Source organism: Cherax quadricarinatus, chromosome 45 (genome assembly GCF_038502225.1).
Source record: "Cherax quadricarinatus isolate ZL_2023a chromosome 45, ASM3850222v1, whole genome shotgun sequence".
NCBI classification, from domain to species: domain Eukaryota; kingdom Metazoa; phylum Arthropoda; class Malacostraca; order Decapoda; family Parastacidae; genus Cherax; species Cherax quadricarinatus.
In genome coordinates, this window is record NC_091336.1 from 30,403,671 (window position 1) to 30,426,246 (window position 22,576).

At 46.1% G+C, this 22,576-nt stretch overlaps 1 protein-coding gene across 1 annotated transcript in view; it reads left to right on the plus strand.

Annotated features, from left to right (window-relative positions):
* The window catches only part of LOC138853994 (lachesin-like), a 384,143-nt gene that overhangs the window by 328,381 nt on the left and 33,186 nt on the right, over nt 1-22,576 (plus strand). The gene's annotated exons all lie outside the window — the stretch shown is intronic.

Sequence of the window (22,576 nt, forward strand, 5' to 3'; positions counted from 1 at the left end):
AGAGGTTAGTCTAAGCATCCCCAGACTTGTTTCTCTACATATAACTGCACTCTGAAAGTCTGCAGTTGAAGTGAAACAAATCTCAATGGGAATCATAGCAGGTACGATTCTGCAGAACATCTATGAGCGACGAGCATAAGAGCTTTCTGTACAAAGGGGCTCATACGCTCAGGGCTGACTAATATCAGCCATCAAATGCGCTGGTCACACTGGGTGACAATAACACAGAGGTGCTACACAGTGGTCTGGCTCAAGACCACACTGGACACATGGAAAACTTTACACACACCCGTGGTACATGCGGTACAACATGGCTTAACTAGCAAATGATGCTTTTCTGTGCACAAAATTGACACTAAGCCATACACTAACAAGTGAGAACATTGACTGATAGGAATTAATTAACACGACATATATCTCCTCTCAATCTTCTCGACAATACTGACATAATTACTGAAACACTCGATGTGACATCATGTGATGTCAGGCGTGACGTCGCGAGGTGACGTCAGTAGCACTGTGACGTAAGCATACATCTCAAGGTGACGTCAGGCAGACATTGTGATGTCATGAAGTCGGGCAGCAGCATCGGTAACTCACGTGGCTCGTAGATCCACGTGGCATCGTCCACACCCCACGTGGCATCGGGATCCACGTGGCATCATGATCTACTTGGCATGCTGATCCACATGGCTTGCTGATCCACGTGGCTTGCTGATCCACATGGCTTGCTGATCTACATGGCTTGCTGATCCACGGGGCTTGCTGATCCACGTGGCTTCGAGTGACCTCGGGCCCTCGGATACACAGCTCTGGCAATGAATTCACATGGAAAACAGCAGAAAAACACAGCAGAGGGAGTGGGTAATGGTGAGTTGTGTACACAAGCTGTGAGCGTGGGTGAGTGGCGAGGGTGGAGGACCGTGTGCCTACCTTCCTCACGAATAACTTCCTCCTGTTCTCCCACAAACACGAGGAGAAACTCGCTCTAGATGCAGAAATCACCACAAAATTCACCTCTGGCTTGCTGAAATAGCTGTACTGAACTGAAAAAACAACAGCAGAGCATACAAATGATGCTGAACAAGTGACTTGAGAAACAGCATGGGACGCTGTAGTGTGGGGTCACTGGGACGCCATTTACTATTCTCTAAGAAATTCGGTAAATTTCGGCTAGATCCTGCTTGTACCTGTGTCTGGATGCTGAAACGTGCAGACACGACATCAGGATAACTCGCTGAGAGACAGATGTTTCTTGTATAGGGTGATAAAGTGAAGATGACTTCATTCTGTTTCCTTCCTCTCTCCGTGCAGACACAACTGCTGTGACCACTGCTTCCCACCAATGTGAACGAGATTAATTTGTGTTTCTGGTAGCGAGGAGTAAATAATACACCTTCGGAGGCTTCTTTCTTTATTTGCAAAGTCGTGGTGGGTACATAGGCTTGTGTGTTGTGTGCCCATGGCCGGGGAGGGCCATCCCACGAGGGAGAGAGGGAGTATGACTTGTGTCTTGCTTCTAGGCCGCTGAGAGAATGAGCGAGTGCGAGTGCGAGTGGGACCAGCGTCCCACTGAGTTTTGCAGGCCTGGAGAGGGCAGCACCTGAGTGCTGCAAAATATTAACTAAGCTGGCAGACAGCATAGGCTGTCTGTGCAGACAGTTCAGGCTATTTACACGATGTAGTGGAGGCAGGATCCATACATAGCTTTAAGCAGAGGTATGATGAAGCTCACGGTCGAGAGAGATTGACCTAGTAGCGACCAGTGAAGAGGCGGGGCCAGGACCTGGGATTCAACCTCTGCAACCTCAACTAGGTGAGTACAACTAGGTGAGTACACAACCTCCTTCTGAACTTCACAGCCAAACACCCTATCCCAACACAACCCACAATCCACATTTACAGCCCCCACCCCACACTATGGTACACCAATGCTGATGGAATAAGGAATAAGTAGGAGGAGTGGTACAAAAGAGTCAAAGAGGCATCACTGGACATCTTAGCTCTCACAGAAACCAAGCTCACAGGAATGATAACAGATGTCATTTTCCAACATTATATCAGATCTTGATAAAAGACAGAGGGAACAGAGGGGGTGGAGGAGTGGCAGCTCATCAAAAGCTAATGGGATTTTAATTAGCTGGAGAGAAGAGACAGAGAAGAAACAGATTACATAATAGGAACAATTCAATCTGGAAGTCCCAGTGAAGTATAACCCACGACAGAACAGCAGGAGGCCAAGGCAAGCATATGCCGAGAGTAATAGAGTGACTGTCGATGCACTGGCTGAAGTGGCCAGAAGGGCTCATGCGAGCAGGGCAAAGCTGCTGATCATGGGTAACTCAATCGACTGGGAGAACCTGGAGCCACATGGGGGCCCAGAAACGTGGAAGGCTAAGATGATGGAGGCAATACTGAAAAACCTCGTGTACCAACAAGTGAACATAAGAAGTATCCCTTCGATCCCCGTTGGGGAGAGGAACCTTTAGTTTGCATCACTCTACGGTGCAATTCTCGAACAGGGTGAAGATTAAATTAGCAAATAGGACAGTCAGTGACTCGAACACTTGCAGCTGTCGTCAGTGATAGGCTACAAGTCAAGTTTAATGTGATTCTGTCGCTCAAAGAGGCATTCGTTGTCGTCTGTACTGACGACACTGAGTCCGAGAAATTCATCACCACCACTGCTACAAACACTCTCCAAAACCAAGGATTTATTGTCATGACCTCCCCAGCCTTGAGGGTCAAAAGAACTGTGTTCCTCAAGCGACTTGACGGACTCATCACTACCCAGGCTACTAAAGAATTCAAGTCATCCATTGAAGCCCAGAACCCTTGGACCAAGGTGGAATTTATTACAAAAATACCTAATGCTTCCTACATGCTTAAGGTCACCTTTAGTGACGTCACCATGGCAGCCAGAGCTCTCGCTGAGGGTCTGGCTATTCACTATTTACACATCAATCCAGCCTTCATCGAAGCACAGATGTTTCAGCTTATCCCACAATGTTACAACTGTTACTCATACCTTCACATCACCAAAAACTGCCCTCCAAGAGCAAGAATTCTGCACTACCTGCAGTCAGGAAGGGCATGATTTCAAGACCTGCACTACCAACACTCCACCTAAATGCTTGAACTGCAAGAATGATCACCATGCTCTTGCTGCCAAGTGCCCCACCAGACGAGATGTACTTAAGAAACATCTAGAACAAAACAAGAAAACCACTGAACAAGCTACTACACATGCTGCTATTACTAAGCTTCAGGCAGATACTACCAAGATTCTCAGAGCCACGCAAGCTGCCTCCTCCTCCAACACTACATCACCGCCAGTTCCTGCTGGCGACTCCATCAAGATTCTCTACTGCATCATCTATACTCATGTACATAATGTAGGTGAACCTGAGTCATTCAACACCACCATTAACGAACTCTTCAGACTCAACAATATACCCAGTTTTACGTTCCCTGCATCTCCACCTTCGTCTGATATCATGAAGTCCACTGCAAATATTGTCAACATTACCACTGCTCCACCGCCACCACGGCTTCCCCTGTCATGGAGATGGACCAATCAGAGACCATCGAGACGCCAACCAATCCCACCCATGAGAGTCCACCACCACCTGCTTCCACCACCGACGCAACAGACCAATCAGAGGTCTCGCCTCGACCGTCTCAGCCACCAGCCAAGAAAGTTAAAACACATGGACCTTGGGATGCAGATCTCCGTGCCACAGTCACTCCACAACAACAAGCCTATGCCATGACTGGTGTCTACTTTTACACAACCAGCCAATACAAGAACAGGCTCGTCTGGCGCCCGCCTGGTCAACCAGGCTGTTGCTTCTGGAGGCCCGCTGCCCCACATATCCATCACAGCCTGGTTGATCTGGCACCTGGTGAAGATACTTGTCTAGTTTCCTCTTGAAGGCTTCAACACTTGTTCCAGCAGTGTTTCTGATATCTTCTGGTAAGATGTTGAAAAGTCTGGGACCCCGGATGTTGATACAGTGTTCCCTTATTGTCCCCACCGCACCCCTGCTCCTCACTGGGTTTATTTTACACTTCCACCCATATCTCTCACTCCAGTATGTTGTTATGGCAGTGTGCAGATTTGGGTCCAAGCCCTCGAGTACCTTCCAGGTATATATTATCATGTACCTCTCTCTCCTCCGCTCCAATGAGTACATGTTCAAAACTTGCAGGCGTTCCCAGTAGTTTAGGTGCTTTACTGGCTCAATGTGAGCCGTAAACGATCTCTGTATTTGTTCCAGCTCTGATATTTCTCCTGTCCTGAACGGGGCCGTCAGCACTGAACAATATTCAAGTAAGGGAGCATTACTGATTTGAAGAGCGTCACCATCGGCATTATTTCCCTTGTTTTGAAAGTTCTCAATACCCACCCAGTCATCTTCCGGGCTATCGTGATCTTTGTCTTGTTATGGTCTTTAAAAGAAAGGACCGCTGACATAATTATTCCTAGGTCTTTTACGTGTTCCTTACGTTCTATTTGGTGACCCTCTTGAGTTTTGTATATAGTGCTCCTTTTGAGTTCTTCATTCTTTCCATACCTAAGCAGCTGGAAATTATTCAGCAACTCCAGGATAGGACTGTTAAGTTCACCAATAACTCAACCAATCCACTCACCACCGACAGCTTGGTTCAGCGCCTCTCCACGTGCTCACGCCTCCTGGAACTCGAGTACATCTCAAAGAAGAAATTCAGAACAGTTCAGAATGATTCTCTCGTAGACGGTTCCCTCTTCTAGCAAGCCCAACATCGACCAGTCACCGTGAAGATAAGTTTTCCCAGCACTTTGCTATCTGTTCAAGCTAGAGTGTGGCTCTAATTGGACCCTGTAATGGCTGCCTTCTTTGCCCTTCCTGACTTGTCTGCTGTTGACGTCCTGTCAAGCCATCCATGCACCGTCAGCTGCTTACCACTGACGTGCCCCTCGATGCATTCTCATCCCTGGGAGCCATCGCTGCCCTTCAAGACGACGCCACCTCTCAAGACACTCCCATGCCTGCGAGCCAAGGCCGGGTCGCCATTTGGAGAAGACTCGGGCCGGCAGTACCGGCGAACCTATACAATACAATACAAGTGAGGGACACTACCAAAGAGAGAGGAGAGGATGAATCAGCAAGACTGGACCTAGTATTCACCTTGAATAGTGCAGATATTGAGGGCATCACTTATGAAAGATCCCTTGGGGCCATTGATCACGCGGTTCTGAGCTTCAAATATATAGTAGAGTTACAAGTGGAGAGGGTAGCAGGAAGGGTAGGACGAATGAAGCCAAATTACAAGAGAGGGGACTACACAGGCATTAGAATTTTCTGCACGGGGTTCAGTGGGACAGAGTACTGGCAGGGAAGTCAGTAAACAAGATGATGGAATATATGACAACAATATGCATGGAAGTCGAGGAGAGGTTTGTACCCAAGGGTAACAGAAATAATGAGAAATCCTGGAAGAGCCCATGGTTCACCCAAAGGTGTAAAGAGGCCAAAACCAAGTGTGCTAGGGAATGGAAGAAATACAGAAGGCAAAGGACCCAGAAGAATAAGGAGAGCAGTCGTAGAGCCTGGAATAAATACACCCAGGCAAGAAGGGAGGCCCAACGACAATACGAAAACTACATAGCAGCGAAAGCCACATCTGACCCGAAGGTGTTGTACAGCCACATCAAGAGGAATACATCAGTCAAAGACCAGCTAATAAGGTGGGATACACCATCAAGTGTTGGACACAATACATATAACCGAGAAAGAGGTGAAGAGGCAGCTAAGCGAGCTAGATAACTCAAAGGAGATGGGGCCGGATAACATCTCTCCATCGGGTCCAGAGAGAGGAAGTATAAGGGCTATGTGTACTCCTAAGAACAATTTTCTACACATCTATCGAAACAGGGCGACTACCTGATGTATGTAAGACAGCAAATGAAGTCCCAGTTTTCTTCAAAAAAGAGATAGACATGAAGCATTAAACTATAGACCACTGTTACTGACATGCATAGTATGCAAAGTCATGGAGAAGGTTATCAGGAGATGAGTGGTGGAGCACGTAGAAGGCAATGAGCTTACCAAGGACAGCCAGCACAGTTTTAAGGATGAGAAATCCTGTCTCACAAATCTATGACAGGGTACCAGCAGTAAGACAAGACATAAAGACATATATATATATATATATATATATATATATATATATATATATATATATATATATATATATATATATATATATATATATATATATATATATAAATATATATATATATATATTATAGTAGTAGGTTGTTAGACAGCAACCACCCAGGGAGGTACTACCGTCCTGTGGTAGTAGGTTGGTAGACAGCAACCACCCAGGGAGGTACTACCGTCCTGTGGTAGTAGGTTGGTAGACAGCAACCACCCAGGGAGGTACTACCGTCCTGTGGTAGTAGGTTGTTAGACAGCAACCACCCAGGGAGGTACTACCGTCCTGTGGTAGTAGGTTGGTAGACAGCAACCACCCAGGGAGGTACTACCGTCCTGTGGTAGTAGTTTGTTAGACAGCAACCACCCAGAGAGGTACTACCGTCCTGTGGTAGTAGGCTGTTAGACAGCATCCACCCAGGGAGGTACTACCGTCCTGTGGTAGTAGGTTGTTAGACAGCAACCACCCAGGGAGGTACTACCGTCCTGTGGTAGTAGGTTGGTAGACAGCAACCACCCTGGGAGGTACTACCGTCCTGTGGTAGTAGGTTGTTAGACAGCAACCACCCAGGGAGGTACTACCGTCCTGTGGTAGTAGGTTGTTAGACAGCAACCACCCAGGGAGGTACTACCGTCCTGTGGTAGTAGGCTGGTAGACAGCAACCACCCTGGGAGGTACTACCGTCCTGTGGTAGTAGGTTGTTAGACAGCAACCACCCAGGGAGGTACTACCGTCCTGTGGTAGTAGGTTGTTAGACAGCAACCACCCAGGGAGGTACTACCGTCATGTAGTAGTAGGATGTTAGACAGCAACCACCCAGGGAGGTACTACCGTCCTGTGGTAGTAGGTTGGTAGACAGCAACCACCCAGGGAGGTACTACCGTCCTGTGGTAGTAGGTTGTTAGACAGCAACCACCCAGGGAGGTACTACCGTCCTGTGGTAGTAGGTTGTTAGACAGCAACCACCCAGGGAGGTACTACCGTCCTGTGGTAGTAGGTTGGTAGACAGCAACCACCCAGGGAGGTACTACCGTCCTGTGGTAGTAGGTTGCTAGACAGCAACCACCCAGGGAGGTACTACCGTCCTGTGGTAGTAGGTTGGTAGACAGCAACCACCCAGGGAGGTACTACCGTCCTGTGGTAGTAGGTTGGTAGACAGCAACCACCCAGGGAGGTACTACCGTCCTGTGGTAGTAGGTTGGTAGACAGCAACCACCCAGGGAGGTACTACTGTCCTGTGGTAGTAGGTTGGTAGACAGCAACCGCCCTGGGAGGTACTACCGTCCTGTGGTAGAAGGTTGGTAGACAGCAACCACCCAGGGAGGTACTACCGTCCTGTGGTAGTAGGTTGGTAGACAGCAACCACCCAGGTAGGTACTACCGTCCTGTGGTAGTAGGTTGTTAGACAGCAACCACCCAGGGAGGTACTACCGTCCTGTGGTAGTAGGTTGTTAGACAGCAACCACCCAGGGAGATACTACCGTCCTGTGGTAGGAGGTTGGTAGACAGCAACCACCCAGGGAGGTACTACCGTCCTATGGTAGTAGGTTGGTAGACAGCAACCACCCAGGGAGGTACTACCGTCCTGTGGTAGTAGGTTGGTAGACAGCAACCACCCAGGGAGGTACTACCGTCCTGTGGTAGTAGGTTGTTAGACAGCAACCACACAGGGAGGTACTACCGTCCTGTGGTAGTAGGTTGTTAGACAGCAACCACCCAGGGAGGTACTACCGTCCTGTGGTAGTAGGTTGTTAGACAGCAACCACCCAGGGAGGTACTACCGTCCTGTGGTAGTAGGTTGGTAGACAGCAACCACCCAGGGAGGTACTACCGTCCTGTGGTAGTAGGTTGTTAGACAGCAACCACCCAGGGAGGTACTACCGTCCTGTGGTAGTAGGTTGGTAGACAGCAACCACCCAGGGAGGTACTACCGTCCTGTGGTAGTAGGTTGTTAGACAGCAACCACCCAGGGAGGTACTACCGTCCTGTGGTAGTAGGTTGTTAGACAGCAACCACCCAGGGAGGTACTACCGTCCTGTGGTAGTAGGTTGTTAGACAGCAACCACCCAGGGAGGTACTACCGTCCTGTGGTAGTAGGTTGGTAGACAGCAACCACCCAGGGAGGTACTACCGTCCTGTGGTAGTAGGTTGTTAGACAGCAACCACCCAGGGAGGTACTACCGTCCTGTGGTAGTAGGTTGGTAGACAGCAACCACCCAGGGAGGTACTACCGTCCTGTGGTAGTAGGTTGTTAGACAGCAACCACCCAGGGAGGTACTACCGTCCTGTGGTAGTAGGTTGTTAGACAGCAACCACCCAGGGAGGTACTACCGTCCTGTGGTAGTAGGTTGGTAGACAGCAACCACCCAGGGAGGTACTACCGTCCTGTGGTAGGAGTTTGTTAGACAGCAACCACCCAGGGAGGTACTACCGTCCTGTGGTAGTAGGTTGTTAGACAGCAACCACCCAGGGAGGTACTACCGTCCTGTGGTAGTAGGTTGGTAGACAGCAACCACCCAGGGAGGTACTACCGTCCTGTGGTAGTAGGTTGGTAGACAGCAACCACGCTGGGAGGTACTACCGTCCTGTGGTAGTAGGTTGGTAGACAGCAACCACCCAGGGAGGTACTACCGTCCTGTGGTAGTAGGTTGTTAGACAGCAACCACCCAGGGAGGTACTACCGTCCTGTGGTAGTAGGTTGTTAGACAGTAACCACCCAGGGAGGTACTACCGTCCTGTGGTAGTAGGTTGTCAGACAGCAACCACCCAGGGAGGTACTACCGTCCTGTGGTAGTAGGTTGTTAGACAGCAACCACCCAGGGAGGTACTACCGTCCTGTGGTAGTAGGTTGGTAGACAGCAACCACCCAGGGAGGTACTACCGTCCTGTGGTAGTAGGTTGTTAGACAGCAACCACCCAGGGAGGTACTACCGTCCTGTGGTAGTAGGTTGGTAGACAGCAACCACCCAGGGAGGTACTACCGTCCTGTGGTAGTAGGTTGTTAGACAGCAACCACCCAGGGAGGTACTACCGTCCTGTGGTAGTAGGTTGTTAGACAGCAACCACCCAGGGAGGTACTACCGTCCTGTGGTAGTAGGTTGGTAGACAGCAACCACCCAGGGAGGTACTACCGTCCTGTGGTAGTAGTTTGTTAGACAGCAACCACCCAGGGAGTTACTACCGTCCTGTGGTAGTAGGTTGTTAGACAGCAACCACCCAGGGAGGTACTACCGTCCTGTGGTAGTAGGTTGGTAGACAGCAACCACCCAGGGAGGTACTACCGTCCTGTGGTAGTAGGTTGGTAGACAGCAACCACGCTGGGAGGTACTACCGTCCTGTGGTAGTAGGTTGGTAGACAGCAACCACCCAGGGAGGTACTACCGTCCTGTGGTAGTAGGTTGTTAGACAGCAACCACCCAGGGAGGTACTACCGTCCTGTGGTAGTAGGTTGTTAGACAGTAACCACCCAGGGAGGTACTACCGTCCTGTGGTAGTAGGTTGTCAGACAGCAACCACCCAGGGCGGTACTACCGTCCTGTGGTAGTAGGTTGGTAGACAGCATCCACCCAGGGAGGTACTACCGTCCTTTGGTAGTAGGTTGTTAGACAGCAACCACCCAGGGAGGTACTACCGTCCTGTGGTAGTAGGTTGTTAGACAGCAACCACCCAGGGAGGTACTACCGTCCTGCCAAGTGAGTGTAAAACGAAAGCCTGTAATTGTTTTACATGATGGTAGGATTGCTGGTGTCTTTTGTCTGTCTCATAAATATGCAAGATTACAGGTACGTCTTGCTACTTCTGCTTACACTTAGGTCACACTACACATACATGCACACGTTTATTTATACACACTCATCTGAGTTTTCTTTGATTTTATCTTAATAGTTCTTGGTCTTATTACTTTTCCTTTTATATCCATGGGGAAGTGGAATAAGAATCTTTCCTCCGTAAGCCATGCGTGTTGTAAAAGTCAACTAAAATGCCGGGAACAATGGACTAGTAACCCCTTTTCCTGTAAAGATTACTAAAAAGAATAAGAAGAAAATTGTCAAAGTGGGAAGTCTGAATGTGCGTGGATGTTGTGCAGATGATAAGAAAGAGATGATTGTGGATGTTATGAATGAGAAGAAACTGGATGTCCTGGCTTTAAGTGAAACAAAGATGAAGGGGGTGGGAGAGTTTCAGTGGAGAGGAATAAATGGGATTAGGTCAGGGGTTTCAAATAGAGTTAGAGCTAAAGAAGGAGTAGCAATAATGTTGAAGGATAAGCTATGGCAGGAAAAGAGGGACTACAAATGTATAAATTCAAGGATTATGTGGAGTAAAATAAAGATTGGATGTGAAAAGTGGGTTATAGTAAGCGTGTATGCACCTGGAGAAGAGAAAAGTGTAGAGGAGAGAGAGAGATTCTGGGAAATGTTGAGTGAATGCGTGGGGAATTTTGAATCAAGTGTGAGAGTAATGGTGGTTGGGGATTTCAATGCTAAAGTGGGTAAAAATGTTATGGAGGGAGTAGTAGGTAAATTTGGGGTGCCAGGGGTAAATGTAAATGGGGAGCCTTTAATTGAGCTATGTGTAGAAAGAAATTTGGTAATAAGTAATACATATTTTATGAAAAAGAGGATAAATAAATATACAAGGTATGATGTAGCACGTAATGAAAGTAGTTTGTTAGATTATGTATTGGTGGATAAAAGGTTGATGGGTAGGCTCCAGGACGTACATGTTTATAGAGGGGCAACTGATATATCGGATCATTATTTAGTTGTAGCTACAGTTAGAGTAAGAGGTAGATGGGAAAAGAGGAAGGTGGCAACAACAAGTAAGAGGGAGGTGAAAGTGTATAAACTAAGGGAGGAGGAAGTTCGGGTGAGATATAAGCGACTATTGGCAGAAAGGTTGGCTAGTGCAAAGATGAGTAGTGGGGGGTTTGAAGAGGGTTGGAATAGTTTTAAAAATGCAGTATTAGAATGTGGGGCAGAAGTTTGTGGTTATAGGAGGGTGGGGGCAGGAGGAAAGAGGAGTGATTGGTGGAATGATGAAGTAAAGGGTGTGATAAAAGAGAAAAAGGTAGCTTATGAGAGGTTTTTACAAAGCAGAAGTGTTATAAGAAGAGCAGAGTATATGGAGAGTAAAAGAAAGGTGAAGAGAGTGGTGAGAGAGTGCAAAAGGAGAGCTGATGATAGAGTGGGAGAGACACTGTCAAGAAATTTTAAAGAAAATAAGAAAAAATTTAGGAGGGAGTTAAACAAGTTAAGAAAGCCTAGGGAAAGTATGGATTTGTCAGTTAAAAACAGAGTAGGGGAGTTAGTAGATGGGGAGATGGAGGTATTAGGTAGATGGCGAGAATATTTTGAGGAACTTTTAAATGTTGAAGAAGAAAGGGAGGCGGTAATTTCATGCACTGGCCAGGGAGGTATACCATCTTTTAGGAGTGAAGAAGAGCAGAATGTAAGTGTGGTGGAGGTACGTGAGGCATTACGTAGAATGAAAGGGGGTAAAGCAGCTGGAACTGATGGGATCATGACAGAAATGTTAAAAGCAGGGGGGGATATAGTGTTGGAGTGGTTGGTACTTTTGTTTAATAAATGTATGAAAGAGGAGAAGGTACCTAGGGATTGGCGGAGAGCATGTATAGTCCCTTTATATAAAGGGAAAAGGGACAAAAGAAATTGTAAAAATTACAGAGGAATAAGTTTACTGAGTATACCAAGAAAAGTATACGGTAGGGTTATAATTGAAAGAATTAGAGGTAAGACAGAATGTAGGATTGCGGATGAGCAGGGAGGCTTCAGAGTGGGTAGGGGATGTGTAGATCTAGTGTTTACATTGAAGCATATATGTGAACAGTATTTAGATAAAGGTAGGGAAGTTTTTATTGTATTTATGGATTTAGAAAAGGCATATGATAGAGTGGATAGAGGAACAATGAGGCAGATGTTGCAAGTATATGGAATAGGTGGTAAGTTACTAAATGCTGTAAAGGGTTTTTATGAGGATAGTGAGGCTCAGGTTAGGGTGTGTAGAAGAGAGGGAGACTACTTCCCGGTAAAAGTAGGTCTTAGACAGGGATGTGTAATGTCACCATGGTTGTTTAATATATTTATAGATGGGGCTGTAAAAGAAGTAAATGCTAGAGTGTTCGGGAGAGGGGTGGGGTTAAATTATGGGGAATCAAATTCAAAATGGGAATTGACACAGTTACTTTTTGCTGATGATACTGTGCTTATGGGAGATTCTAAAGAAAAATTGCAAAGGTTAGTGGATGAGTTTGGGAATGTGTGTAAAGGTAGAAAGTTGAAAGTGAACATAGAAAAGAGTAAGGTGATGAGGGTATCAAATGATTTAGATAAAGAAAAATTGGATATCAAATTGGGGAGGAGGAGTATGGAAGAAGTGAATGTTTTCAGATACTTGGGAGTTGACGTGTCAGCGGATGGATTTATGAAGGATGAGGTTAATCATAGAATTGATGAGGGAAAAAAGGTGAGTGGTGCGTTGAGGAATATGTAGAGTCTAAAAACGTTATCTATGGAGGCAAAGAAGGGAATGTATGAAAGTATAGTAGTACCAACACTCTTATATGGATGTGAAGCTTGGGTGGTAAATGCTGCAGCGAGGAGACGGTTGGAGGCAGTGGAGATGTCCTGTTTAAGGGCAATGTGTGGTGTAAATATTATACAGAAAATTCGGAGTGTGGAAATTAGGAGAAGGTGTGGAGTTAATAAAAGCATTAGTCAGAGGGCAGAAGAGGGGTTATTGAGGTGGTTTGATCATTTAGAGAGAATGGATCAAAGTAGAATGACATGGAAAGCATATAAATCTATAGGGGAAGGAAGGAGGGGTAGGGGTCGTCCTCGAAGGGGTTGGAAAGAGGGGGTAAAGGAGGTTTTGTGGGCGAGGGGCTTGGACTTCCAGCAAGCGTGCATGAGCGTGTTAGATAAGAGTGAATGGAGACGAATGATACTTGGGACCTGACGATCTGTTGGAGTGTGAGCAGGGTAATATTTAGTGAAGGGATTCAGGGAAACCGGTTATTTTCATATAGGTTATTTTCATATGGGAAGTACAATGCCTGCACTTTAAAGGAGGGGTTTGGGATATTGGCAGTTTGGAGGGATATGTTGTGAATCTTTATACGTATATGCTTCTAAACTGTTGTATTCTGAGCACCTCTGCAAAAACAGTGATAATGTCTGAGTGTGGTGAAAGTGTTGAATGATGATGAAAGTATTTTCTTTTTGGGGATTTTCTTTCTTTTTTGGGTCACCCTGCCTCGGTGGGAGACGGCCGACTTGTTGAAAAAAAAATATGTATATATATGTATGTATAATAAATATAGGGAGGTACCACCTCTAGAACTGTCCTGGGGACCCTCATCCTCAGAGAAAAGAATATACTTGCTTCAGGGAAAACTCAAGGTTCTCCCTGAAGCTGTTTGAGAATTTTCTCCTACCACCCCTATATTTCAAGTATGTTTTATTTATAGACAAAATACATTGACAAAACATTCATAAAAATACAACAGAAAGTAAAACAACATAGGTAACTCAGAGCTACATCTCGAATACTTCGCCCAGCTCCCATGCGGTGGGCCGTGTGCCCAGAATGCTGCAGGCATTTCCTCTCTGGATCGCAACACTGAGTCTCTGAAAGAGGAAGCTGGTCGCCCTGTGGTCCTTGGTTTCTATGATGAGCTTTTCATGCAGCTCTTTGAGGAACTTTAGAGCACACTTGACCCATGCTCCAAGGGTCTCCGACCCTATTGGAATGAAGTTATAGCAAGGGAAAAGGTCTTCATATTTTCGGATCTTCTGGGTCTCCCTGTGGCTGGCAGCTCCACCCCCTTCCACTATGGAGTATGGCAAGTAGGTGTCTGCCAATGTGGCGGCACAGGTGTAGTCCCAGGCAATCTGCTTTCCATCCTTCCAGGGTAGCCTAGTGGCTCCATCAGGACGCTTTTGACTTCCATCGGACCTCTGTACTTGGGATTCCCGTTGAGCTGGGCAATGGGCTGTGGCGAGGCTTCTCTTTATGATGCCATTGACCTCATGTCTGGCATACTTCCCTTCTGATGTGTGACACACGAGACCATGAAGTCCGAATTGATCAGCTGTCGCCCTGCCACAAATACACCTATGTTCAGTGTTCACTGTGTTCACTACCAGGAGATGAGCATTGTCCTTTCCTGAAGCATGGGAGAGCATTATGTTGGCGATTTTTTCCATGATCGGTTTGTCCCAGTGGGACTGTTTTTGCTCCTTTGGAGGAGCTGGTCTACTGGAGGAGTCTGTAAGGGTCGCTGCTTCAGTAAACCTGGGGTCTTGAGCTCCTACCACGTCTCTCAAGCGTTCGGGAACTATCTTCTTGACTAATGCACTGGAAGCCAAACACAAAGACAGAAAAGCAGGTAAAGCAATATGCATTGCTTTGCGCACCCCTATACCTCCCAGTTGCACTGGGAGGGTTGCCTGATCCCATTGCTCCTCCTCTAGTGACAGGTTCATTGCCTTCTTAAAAGTTGATCTCAGGCGTGCATCACATTCATCGAGTGTTGGGTTGTCAAAAGAGGGTGCACACCTCAGGAAGTGAGTCTTGGCATAGTAAGACACCTTGTAAGGAGATACAGGGCATCATGGGCATCAAGATCGCTTATTCTCTCCTCCATTCTCATCAGGTCATGGTGACCCAGCGGTGCTCCCAAGAGGGTACTGTTGGACGGAGTGATAGTAGAGACTTCCTGGAGGATTCTTCTCACAGCATTGATTATTTCCTGGTTCGCTGTGATGATTTCACACTTGGAGGGATTGAGGATGAGTCCCAAGTCTTCTCCCTGTGTTTTCACCAGTGGTAGGTCCCCCACCAGGGACTCTTCAGAACTTGCCAGAGTGCAGTCATCCAGGTACCAGATATTGAGCTCACTGCATAGGCTGGAAGTTAGTTCTCTTACTGCCCAGCAGAAGAGAAGTGGAGTGAGTGGGTCACCCTGCTGAACACCCTCTGATGATTTAATTTCATGTTCTCCAAACAAAAGAATTGAGGGTTTGCTGTAGGCTGCTGAAATGAAGGGAAAAAGACTGGGGAACCGATCCTGAACAGCTGGCAAGACATCATCTCTCTTCACCATATTAAAGGCATTTCTAAAATCAAGTTTGACTATGGCCTTGTCTTCTGGTAGGTCCCTGATGTAGGCCCTTGCGGCATGAGCTGTGGCTTCACTGCCTTGAGAGACCCCAAAGCCAAGTTGAATTTCCTTGCTGCATATGGGTGAGCCGCTTTAGGGATGTGGGATAGTGTACTGCTAGCAGTGGATTTGAATGCCAAAAAAAGGTTATCGCAAGTGACGAGGTTGCCATTGGAATTGTCATCTGCCTGTGGAGGCTGTGGGCTGCTCTCTCCCGCACACCCACTGTGTGCACGAATGCAGCCATCCCTGTTGTGTGCTCGAAACTCTCCACACACCTGACATGTGCCTCTTCTTTCATTGTTGGGTGCATTGTTTCCCAGGCTTTGTGGCTGGCTTCATCATCTGCCATACCTCAAACTGTGTGGTAAACCCAGGCTGAAGGAAAAAGGGCGCATGGCACATACCGCATGTGGTCCATGGTGGTGGTTGGGGGAGGAGAGGGGTGTCCAGTCCTTGTGGTGGGCGGTGGAAGAAAGGGAGGAGTGGAAGATGTGTGATGAGGCGGAGTAGGGCACTCACTCCCTCCCAGGACAAGTCACTATCCACCACAATGGTATGTGCACATGTTATTATACACCACTATGCTCTGTGCACAGCCCCCACTATAAACGACACACCGCTATACACTACACATGCTATGCGCATACCATGCACGTACTATGCACTGTACACTATAGACTATATACACAATATATACACGGTGAACAAACACTCCATTGTTGTAACACGAGCACACGGTGTATGCGCGCCTGTTTGGGGAAGGGGGGGCAGTTTTACCCCTCAACCTCCGCCTCCTCCCCCTCCATTAGGCATCCCCTCACCGACCTCTCCTACCCATGGTGACCGTTATGTTCCCTCACTGAATTCACGTACACAGAACTTTTCTTGATTCTGACGGAAGAGACGAAATGCGGAGTCTTCTGGCCCTTTCCAACACGACCAGCAGATATTCACACACCAGTCTGTTGATGATAATCCTGGTAGGTGTTCTTGATTGGACGATATTGTGCCAGAATCACAGAGCAGGATGCCCACAGCCTCTCTCTGGCAGAGGTGCCAGATATATATATATATATATATATATATATATATATATATATATATAATATAAATATATATATATATATATATATATATATAATATATATATATATATATATATATATAAATATATATAGTTTTGGAGTGGTTGGTGCAATTATTTAATAAATGTATGGAAGAGGGTAAGGTACCTAGGGATTGGCAGAGAGCATGCATAGTTCCTTTGTATAAAGGCAAAGGGGATAAAAGAGAGTGCAAAAATTATAGGGGGATAAGTCTGTTGAGTGTACCTGGTAAAGTGTATGGTAGAGTTATAATTGAAAGAATTAAGAGTAAGACGGAGAATAGGATAGCAGATGAACAAGGAGGCTTTAGGAAAGGTAGGGGGTGTGTGGACCAGGTGTTTACAGTGAAACATATAAGTGAACAGTATTTAGATAAGGCTAAAGAGGTCTTTGTGGCATTTATGGATTTGGAAAAGGCGTATGACAGGGTGGATAGGGGGGCAATGTGGCAGATGTTGCAGGTGTATGGTGTGGGAGGTAGGTTACTGAAAGCAGTGAAGAGTTTTTACGAGGATAGTGAGGCTCAAGTTAGAGTATGTAGGAAAGAGGGAAATTTTTTTTCAGTAAAAGTAGGCCTTAGACAAGGATGTGTGATGTCACCGTGGTTGTTTAATATATTTATAGATGGGGTTGTAAGAGAAGTAAATGCGAGGGTCTTGGCAAGAGGCGTGGAGTTAAAAGATAAAGAATCACACACAAAGTGGGAGTTGTCACAGCTGCTCTTTGCTGATGACACTGTGCTCTTGGGAGATTCTGAAGAGAAGCTGCAGAGATTGGTGGATGAATTTGGTAGGGTGTGCAAAAGAAGAAAATTAAAGGTGAATACAGGAAAGAGTAAGGTTATGAGGATAACAAAAAGATTAGGTGATGAAAGATTGAATATCAGATTGGAGGGAGAGAGTATGGAGGAGGTGAACGTATTCAGATATTTGGGAGTGGACGTGTCAGCGGATGGGTCTATGAAAGATGAGGTGAATCATAGAATTGATGAGGGAAAAAGAGTGAGTGGTGCACTTAGGAGTCTGTGGAGACAAAGAACTTTGTCCTTGGAGGCAAAGAGGGGAATGTATGAGAGTATAGTTTTACCAACGCTCTTATATGGGTGTGAAGCGTGGGTGATGAATGTTGCAGCGAGGAGAAGGCTGGAGGGAGTGGAGATGTCATGTCTGAGGGCAATGTGTGGTGTGAATATAATGCAGAGAATTCGTAGTTTGGAAGTTAGGAGGAGGTGCGGGATTACCAAAACTGTTGTCCAGAGGGCTGAGGAAGGGTTGTTTAGGTGGTTCGGACATGTAGAGAGAATGGAGCGAAACAGAATGACTTCAAGAGTGTATCACTCTGTAGTGGAAGGAAGGCGGGGTAGGGGTCGGCCTAGGAAGGGTTGGAGGGAGGGGGTAAAGGAGGTTTTGTGTGCGATGGGCTTGGACTTCCAGCAGGCATGCGTGAGCGTGTTTGATAGGAGTGAATGGAGACAAATGGTTTTTAATACTTGACGTGCTGTTGGAGTGTGAGCAAAGTAACATTTATGAAGGGATTCAGGGAAACCGGCAGGCCGGACTTGAGTCCTGGAGATGGGAAGTACAGTGCCTGCACTCTGAAGGAGGGGTGTTAATGTTGCAGTTTAAAAACTGTAGTGTAAAGCACCCTTCTGGCAAGACAGTGATGGAGTGAATGATGGTGAAAGTTTTTCTTTTTCGGGCCACCCTGCCTTGGTGGGAATCGGCCAGTGTGATAATAAATAATAAAAAATAAAAAAAAAAAAAAAAAAATATATATATATATATATATATATATATATATATATATATATATATATATATATATATATATATATATATATATATATATATATATATATATATATATATATATATAGGGAGGTACCACCTCTAGAACTGTCCTGGGGACCCTCATCCTCAGAGAAAAGAATAAACTTGCTTCAGGGAAAACTCAAGGTTCTCCCTGAAGCTGTTTGAGAATTTTCTCCTACCACCCCCTATATTTCAAGTATGTTTTATTTAAAGACAAAATACATTGGCCAAACATTCACAAAAATACAACAGAAAGTAAAACAACATAGGTAACTCAGAGCTACATCTCGAATACTTCGTCCAGCTCCCCTACGGTGGGCCGCGTGCCCAGAATGCTGCAGGCATTTCCTCTCTGGATCGCAACACTGAGTCTCTGAAAGAGGAAGCTGGTCGCCCTCTGGTCCTTGGTTTCTATGATCAGCTTTTCACCCAGCTCTTTGAGGAACTTTAGAGCACACTTGCCCCATGCTCCAAGGGTCTCCGACCCTATTGGAATGAAGTTATAGCACGGGGGAAGGTCGTCATATTTTCGGATCTTCTGGGTCTCCCTGTGGCTGGCAGCTCCACCCCCTTCCACTACGGAGTATGGCAAGTAGGTGTCTGCCAATGTGGCAGCACAGGTGTAGTCCCAGGCAATCTGCTTTCCATCCTTCCAGGGTAGCATAGTGGCTCCATCAGGACGCTTTTGACTTCCATCAGACCTCTGTACTTGGGGTTCCCGTTGAGCTGGGCAACGGGCTGTGGCGAGGCTTCTCTTTATTATGTCATTGATCTCCTCATGTCTGGCATACTTCCCTTCTGCTGTGTGGCACACGAGACCATGAAGTCCGAATTGATCAGCTGTCGCCCTGCCGCAAATACACCTATGTTCGGTGAGGATGGGGGCGGCTAGGCGAAGAGCAACACCAATCCGAATGGCCTGTGGGTCGAGACGGGTGCCCAGGGAGGAATTGGGAACAGCTAACAGGAAATCTCCTGAGTGTGGTGCCTTCACTGCCAGGAGACGAGCTTTGTTCTTTCCTGAAGCATTGGAGAGCATTGTGTTGGCGATTTTTTCCATGATCGGTTTGTCCCAGTGGGACTGTTTGTGCTGTTTTGGAGGAGCTGGTCTACTGGAGGAGTCTGTAAGGGTGTCCCACCGAATCGCTGCTTCAGTAAACCTGGGGTCTTGAGCTCCTACCAAGTCTCTCAAGCGTTCGGGAACAATCTTCTTGACTAATGCACTGGAAGCCAAACATGAAGACAGAAAAGCAGGTAAAGCAACATGTGTTGCTTTACGCACCCCTATACCTCCCAGTTGCACTGGGAGGATTGCCTGATCCCATTGCTCATCCTCTAGTGACAGGTTCAGTGCCTTCTTAAAAGTAGATCTCAGGTGTGCGTTATATTCATCGAGTGTTGGGTTGTCAAAAGAGGGTGCACACCTCAAGATGTAAGTGAGTCTTGCCATAGTAAGACACCTTGTGAGGAGATACAGAGCATCATGGGCATCAAGATCGCTTATTCTCTCCTCCATTCTCATCAGGTCATATATATATATATATATATATATATATATATATATATATATATATATATATATATATATATATATATATATATATATATATATATATATATATATATATATATATATATATATATATATATATATATATATATATATATATATATGTGTGTGTGTGTGTGTGTGTGTGTGTGTAGAGAGAGAGAGAGAGAGTTTGTGTTTGAATGTATCACAGTCAATATCAAAGCATAATATATTACCTACCATTGTTAAGCACTAGATTTTCAATTTTATATAGCCAAAATATTGAACATAAAATTTCAAAAGAACCACTCCTGTTAGAAGTTAAAAATGTTCACATTACTGACCACCACATCACTGGTTCCAACACATCACTGGTTGCAACACATCACTGGTTGCAACACATCACTGGTTGCAACACATCACTGGTTGCAAAACATCACTGGTTGCAACACATCACTGGTTGCAACACATCACCGGTTGCAACACATCACTGGATTCAGGACATCACTATTTGCAACACATCACTTGTTGCAGCACCTCACTGGTTGCAACACATCATTGGTTGCAACACATCACTGGTTGCAACACATCACTCATTTCAGTACATCACTGATTGCAACACATCACTGGTTGCAACACATCATTGGTTGCAACACATCACTGGTTGCAACACATCACTGGTTTCAGTACATCACTTGTTGCAACACATCACTGGTTGCAACACATCACTCATTTCAGTACATCACTGATTGCAACACATCACTGGTTGCAACACATCACTGGTTGCAACACATCACTGCTTGCAACACATCACTGGCCGCAAAACATCACTGGTTTCAGTACATCACTGGTTGCAACACATCACTGGTTGCAGTACGTCACTGGTTGCAACACATCACTGGTTGCAACACATCACTGGTTGCAACACATCACTGGTTGCAACACATCACTGATTGCAACACATCACTGGCCGCAAAACATCACTGATTTCAGTACATCACTGGTTGCAACACATCACTGGTTGCAGTACGTCACTGGTTGCAACACATCACTGATTGAAACACATCACTGGTTGCAACACATCACTGGTTTCGGTACATCACTGGTTGCAACACATCACTGGTTGCAACACATCACTGGTTGCAACACATCATTGGTTGCAACACATCACTGGTTGCAACACATCACTCATTTCAGTACATCACTGATTGCAACACATCACTGGTTGCAACACATCACTGGTTGCAACACATCACTGGTTGCAACACATAACTGGTTACAACACATCACTGATTGCAACACACCACTGGTTGCAACACATCACTGGTTGCAACACATAACTGGTTGCAACACATCACTGGTTTCAGTACATCACTGGTTGCAACACATCACTGGTTGCAGCACATCACTTGTAGCAACACATCACTGGTTGCAACACATCACTTGTTGCAGTACGTCACTGGTTGCAACACATCACTGGTTGCAACACATCACTGGTTGCAACACATCACTGGTTTCAGTACATCACTGGTTGCAACACATCACTGGTTGCAGCACATCACTTGTAGCAACACATCACTGGTTGCAACACATCACTGGTTGCAACACATCACTTGTTGCAGTACGTCACTGGTTGCATCACATCACTGGTTGCAACACATCACTGGTTGCAACACATCACTGGTTGCAACACATCACTGGTTTCAGTACATCACTGGTTGCACTAATCACTTGTTGCAGTACGTCACTGGTTGCAACACATCACTGGTTGCAACACATCACTTGTTGCAACACATCACTGGTTGCAACACATCACTGGTTTCAGTACATCACTGGTTGCAACTCATCACTTGTTGCAGTACGTCACTGGTTGCATCACATCACTGGTTGCAACACATCACTGGTTGCAACACATCACTGGTTGCAACACATCACTTGTTTCAGTACATCACTGGTTGCAACTCATCACTTGTTGCAGTACGTCACTGGTTGCAACACATCACTGGTTGCAACACATCACCTGTTGCAGTACATCACTGGTTGCAACACCTCACTGGTTGCAACACATCTCTGGTTGCAATACATCACTGGTTCCAATACATCACTGGTTGCAATACATCACTGGTTGCAACACATCACTGGTTACAGCATATCACTTGTTGCTACACATCTCTGGTTGCAATACATCACTGGTTCCAATACATCACTGGTTGCAGTACGTCACTGGTTGCAACACATCACTGGTTGCAACACATCACTGGTTGCAGTACGTCACTGTTTGCAACACATCACTGGTTGCAACACATCACTGGTTGCAGTACGTCACTGGTTGCAACACATCATTGGTTGCAACACATCACTGGTTGCAGTACGTCACTGGTTGCAGCACATCACTGGTTGCAACACATCAGTGGTTGCAACACATCCCTGGTTGCAGTACGTCACTGGTTGCAACACTTCACTTGTTGCAGTACGTCACTTGTTGCAGTACGTCACTGGTTGCAGTACGTCACTGGTTGCAACACATCACTTGTTGCAGTACGTCACTGGTTGCAACACGTCACTGGTTGCAACACATCACTTGTTGCAGTACATCACTTGTTGCAACACATCACTTGTTGCAACACATCACTGGTTGCAACACATCACTGGTTGCAGTACGTCATTGGTTGCAGTACGTCACTGGTTGCAGTACGTCACTGGTTGCAGTACGTCACTGGTTGCAGTACGTCACTGG